We start from the raw sequence: 6000 nt of genomic DNA, 5'->3' as shown, positions 1-6000 counted from the left end.
AGTAGGGAGGTACACATGGCGTAATCTCAGAAATCATTTTTATGCCAATTTTGGGCCTTGGGTAATATTGGGTTTGGTTCATGTTTAGTTTGGTCAATATTGGGAAGGGTAAAATAGTCTTTTACCCTTAGTAAGATAGAATATGATTTGGACACTTGATTATGGGTTATTACCCAGATTATTAATTAGGGTTGATGTAACGACCGATATGTCAGGTATACCCTTTAGCTAATTATGTTTTCTCTTATTTAGCTTAAGGACCTCGTATGTTGGGCATACTTTGAAGCATGCATCGCACATTCTTAGCCCCCTGGTAGGATGGTCGTACCAATTGTGCGTTGGGCGTACGTCAACCAGGGGAAAATACTAATTTTTAGGGTTTACAATCTATTTAAGCACCTGATATCCCCAAGGCTCTATCCTTATCAGCCTCAACTGCCTCTTTTGAGCTTTATCTCGAAACCCTAACCTACATCTCAAAAGATTGACCATTGTGTGTGTTTTGGTGTGTGTATGTGGTGAATATAGAAGAAGAAGAAGAAGAAGCCTTGTAGAGCAGCATTGATCAAGTAGGAGCTTGTAGATCCAGAGTCCTTCCATCATTTTCAGCCTCTAAGAGGTATAAGGTCTTAACCTTGTTGATTCCTTGTTTAGATATAGGTTAGTAAGGGTTTTGAACATATTTTGGTCCCATGAGTTGGTCTTTGTGAATAAAAGCTACTGCATAAGATTTGGTTTGTACCTATTGGTGTTTTGGGGTGCCTTGTTCGTAAAAATCATGTCTTTATGGTTTTGGTCCAACCATGCATGAGTTAATGGTTATCTTATGGAGTATAGAATCTATAAATAAAGTTTATGCTTTTCACAGCTCACACATCCATGGAACCTTCACCAACCCTGCAGTAATAGTGTATGCTAGCCACACATAACGCTGGACCCAATAGACTTTCGAATATCTAATCCTACACTAACGTCGAATCAGACATTCTCAGGCTATAAGATCTTGATCCACACACTAAACATCTACAGTTATGATGTCAATTCCGTATATAAGAAACCCTAGGCTAGTAGGCATCATATAATCAGGCAAATCTTATCATGTAATTCATGAAGACTCCTAGCCTAGCACTAGCATGCTGTTCTATCATATCATAATTTCAAATAACTGTATGGTATTTTGGAGTTTACTTACAAGCTCCGGCTGATCGTACCCTCTGCATCCTCCATCCTTATTTTGAAAACCATTTTAGTATTTATTTCGAAAATTCCCTTGATTTGAGACTGGACTCACACGAGTGTTCCTCCAATTCATTGAAACCAAGGCTCAGATACCAACTTGTAACATCCAAAATTTTTATGCCAAATTTAAACTTTTTCAATCATAGATAAAACCAAATAGTATTTGTTTACAAATTGTTTTCAAATCATTATTCATCAGAGTGTCCCAATAACTAGATCAAAAGGATGAGGAGCGGTACGGTCACGCCTTCGCCTTGCCATGATCTCCTGAAGTACCTAAAACAATAAACTGAAACTGTAAGCCCAAGGGCTTAGTGAGCTACCCCCAAAATACCAATACCACACCGATAATACCATATCAATAACAGACAATCAATAACATGCATACTGGGCCATCGGCCTGACTAGACCGCCCTGCGGGCCTACAGTCTATCTGAATCTTTCCCGAGCCTTTGGCATAACTGGACCGCCACATGGGCCTACAGTCTCCCTGGACCACTCATAGGGTATGTTGGCCTTCAGCACAAAGCAGGACCGCCTCAACCCAACCAACAAGAAAATATCCAAGTGCGCATAACAAACATATATTGGCATATACAAACATCAAACATATCTATTTCAATGATCATCGATCATAGAAATCCCTCGTAACTAGAGTACCGACCTATCAGGTCACTAACATACCAATCCCTACGGATTATAAGACCATAATATACTGTCTATCCTGATTTCGATCTAACAGATCATAACCACATGTAGCACATAATAACAATAAACAACTTAAGGGACGGCCTTGGTGCCGTAGACCCTATTGACATAGTGAGGATAAATCACCTTGCAGATGTCGACTCAGTAGATGAACTCCAACTCTCAGATCCCTATCAAAAGCTCCACCACCTGATACCATAGCATAATCATACTCATAAGTTCCCAACCTTTCAAGGTACCCCAACAATCAACTAATCAAGCCCTGGTCAAAATCAAAGTCATCAGTCAAGTTCAACAGTCCATGTTGACCTTAACTCGCCGAGTACCCTCGACTACTCGTTGAGTTCCTTGAAATACTTGTCCACTCGCCGAGTCATGGAGTGACTCGTCGAGTTCCATTGGTTTACGATCGAACCCTAAGGGCACTCTTCGAGTTTTCCTTCTTGCAACTCGACGGTTACACACACATACATAATTTGGGGAAACTCATCCGACTCGTCGAGTTGTTCATCCAACTCATCGAATCTACATCAATCTTCATTGGACTCGTCGACTTGTTCATCCAACTCATCGGGTCCAGGCTCATCTTCATGAGACTCGCTGAGTCAACCTTGCGACTCGCCGAGTTCTTTCAGTCCTTAAGCCCTACAGACTCTTTTAAGCCATGCAGTGGCTCCAAATTACAGATCCAAGCTTCCAAGGCATGCTTTTCACGTAAAGTTGCAAACTTTACATGCATGCATAGCTACAAAGGATCCAAATGTCAAATCCAAGCTCACAATGGGGTTTCATACTTCAAAAATGCTTCATATATGACTATATTCGGGGCTTTATGACTCTAGAACACAAGAAGGGTCTAGATCTGAAGTTACAACTTCATATCTAGCTCATATCCCACATTATCATCTCAACCAAACCATAAAAACCCTAGATCTCAACCAAAAGAGGTCTAGAAGAAGAATGAAGTAAAGGTGACGACTTGATACCTCCAAATGATGCAATCTGAGGTAGATTCCGGATTTCCCACACCTCCTTGCCCCTAGCCTTTTGTCCTCCAAGCTCTTTTTCTCAAAAGATCTCTTATCCAAAGCTTTAGACACATAAGGATGAAACACCAACGAGTTAGGGTTTTCTGAGCTCTTAATGGACTGCAAAGAGGCCAAAGTAGGGTTATGCTTCCTTAAATAGGGTGTAAAACCCCGGGATTTAGGTTTTCATCTGCCAGCTCCTACTCGTCGAGTCCCTTTATGGACTCGGCGAGTAGGCCACTAAATACGCGATACCACCTCGCTGCTACTCGACGAGTAGGGAAACAAAATCTTCGAGTAGGTCTCAAAACCAAATAACTTTCATTTAAACCCATACCTGAGAATCGGGGCGTTACACCCAAGCCCAAAAGAAAGCACAAACTTGAAGCCCAATATGCAAAATCCCACCTAACTAAGTACGCGGGGCGTACTCAGCTGTACGCTAAGCGTACACGCTATTCGGCTTGTGCGTTGTGCGTATAGACTTGTATGCCCAATGTACTCCTCCATTGAGCTAAACTCTTCATTAAGATCTTAATGCTGAAGTCCATAAGTCCAAACCATAGATCTACTTCTTAATAAACGTATATAACCATAAAGTCACGAACTTGGTGACTTTGCATGCCCCAAATGGAGCCAACTTCAAGATATGACACTTCAATTTCATTAAATGGACACAAAATCATGCATGGGGGATTTTAAACCCTAAATGACACAACTTTATAAATCTAGAACCTCGGAAACACCAAACCTGGCAACTTGTAGCTCCTAGAGTGGCATAAACCCACTAGATCTCATTCTTGGGGCCAAAAAAGGAACCAAACTCATATATAATAGAAGTAAGCCATTAATGAACATGTTTATAGCTTTTTACCTTAAACAACCTGGAAATAAAGTAGAGAATCAGGATCCACAAGCTCTTTCTTGATCCACAACCTTGCACCAAACTCCATCGTCTTGAATATGAACCAAAACACACCAAGATGCACACAATGAGCTCAAAAACACCACCATGGAGGCTAAGGGACGATTTCTAGGATTTTGGCGACTTGGAGGCTGGTGAAGAGACCAACCCTAAAGACTTAGAGTGCTTATATAGGGTACAATATCAAAAATTAGGGTTTTCATATACACCTCGTATGCCCCGCGTACTCCTCGTACGCCCAACATATGAGGCCTCACACTCCTGATCCTTCCTTCGCAGTACGCTAAGCATACACCACATTACGCCTTACATACTACTATTCGCACCAGTACGCCCTGTGTACTCCTTAGGTACACCCCACGTATTAGGGTTTCCCCTTAAACCATAAAGCACTCCGAAGGCCATAACTTCTTCGATATAAATCTGATTCCAACGATCCTTACATTCATGAAAAGGCAACAAGAAGATCTACGCTTTAATCAAATCATACCTGCCTTATAATTTCCCGAAAAACATCTAATTTCCATAAAAGCCCAAGCTGTCATATTACCAAAATGCCCTTTGGCTCCGAAACACAAACCGGACACCCGAATCATCCAAATTACATCATCCACCTCCAAATGAGTCCAAATCTTAATTATTCAAGGGTCCTAAGTCTGCTGATACCCAATCCTTGATCACTACCCCAAAATGGGAAATGATTCGAAACAGTGTTGGATTAGGTGTCTAAGCCCATAACTATAATTGGTATGTACTTGAAATGATAGCAACACAGTCCTTTTGGGTTGCCCTCAAACCTAGCAACCGGACAAGGAAATTATGAAAGGAGAGATATTGATTTATTATAAGATTAATAAATTAAAATAAATGCTTTATTAATATGTTAAAAGATTAATATATTAATTAGTAATCATTATGTTTAATTAACAGTTAGCCAAAAATTAATCAAAATTAATTTTGGGGTTAAAAGTATTAATTGTAAGGTGTAGGGACTAGTTTGCAATTATCTAATAGTTGAGTGGAAGGCTCTAGAACCCCCTTGGAAGAGGGTGGACGAAATCTATAGGGGAAACCCTAATGATTTCGTCCATGGGGGCTTGGATAAGGCCCTTGGGTTTGTTTAGGCCCTAAGCAAAGGATAACTTGGGTTTCCCCTAAACCCTAGATCCCTCAGCTATATAAGGAGCCTCCTGGTTCATGTTTTGGTCACTCCTTCTATTGAAGAAACCCTAGGCAGAGAATTGCATACTCTTTCCCTCTCTCTCCTTTTAGTTTCTTTCTTGCTAGTTCTTGGGTGTGATTCCATTAGAGGCATTACATTTGTGGTGCTAAGCTTCCAAGAAGATCAAGATCAAGATCAAGAGGATTGTCAGTTGTTTGCTATAACAATTGAAAGGTATGTAACTCCTAAACCCTAGTTTGTTATTTTCGAAAATAGCCTCTCTTCTCTAGGGTTCTTGTTTTGCAATTCAAAGTTATATGTTCAATAGTTAAAACATAGATCCAAAGTAGGTTGCATGTGAACTTAGGAATTGTTTTTCTAGTTTATTTGTTTTACCTAAAACCCATTGTTGTTTTAAATTGAATTGTTATAATAGTTTTCTTTGGAAAGGGAACTTCCCTAACGAGGGTTTCCGGGCCAGCTTACGCGCACCGACTAATCCCCCGCTGCAAACATGAGACTTTGTCTCATGCCCTGGAGTCACTGCAGGCGAACCTCCATGGCCACAAAGGCTAAGTAGTGCCAGGATTTGAACATGGGTCAATAGGTTATCCACCATATCTTCCACATGTCTTACCAAATCACCACAACCCAAGTGGTTAAATTGTTATAATAGTTGAATTGTTATAATAGTTGAATTGCAAATTAGGGTTTATAGCTATTAAACCCTAAAAGGCCAAATTTTCGATTTCTAGGGTTATTGGTTCAAAGGGTTTTTGGAAAAACCCTAGCCTCCATGAACCCTGATCGAAATTAGGGTTAGGGTTTTGGATAACCCTAGCCTCCTCCCCTTAATTTCGAAATTTGCTAGTTATTTTAGGGTTTTATCTTATTTTGGATAATTATTACTTGATTGGATAATTATTGCCTAATTGGAT

The sequence above is a fragment of the Lactuca serriola genome, chromosome 3 (genome assembly GCF_051521515.1).
Source record: "Lactuca serriola cultivar US96UC23 chromosome 3, Lser_US96UC23_V15, whole genome shotgun sequence".
In the NCBI taxonomy this organism is placed as follows: Eukaryota; Viridiplantae; Streptophyta; class Magnoliopsida; order Asterales; family Asteraceae; genus Lactuca; species Lactuca serriola.
The sequence above is the reverse complement of the archived record's forward strand: the minus strand, read 5'-3'. Positions refer to the sequence as shown.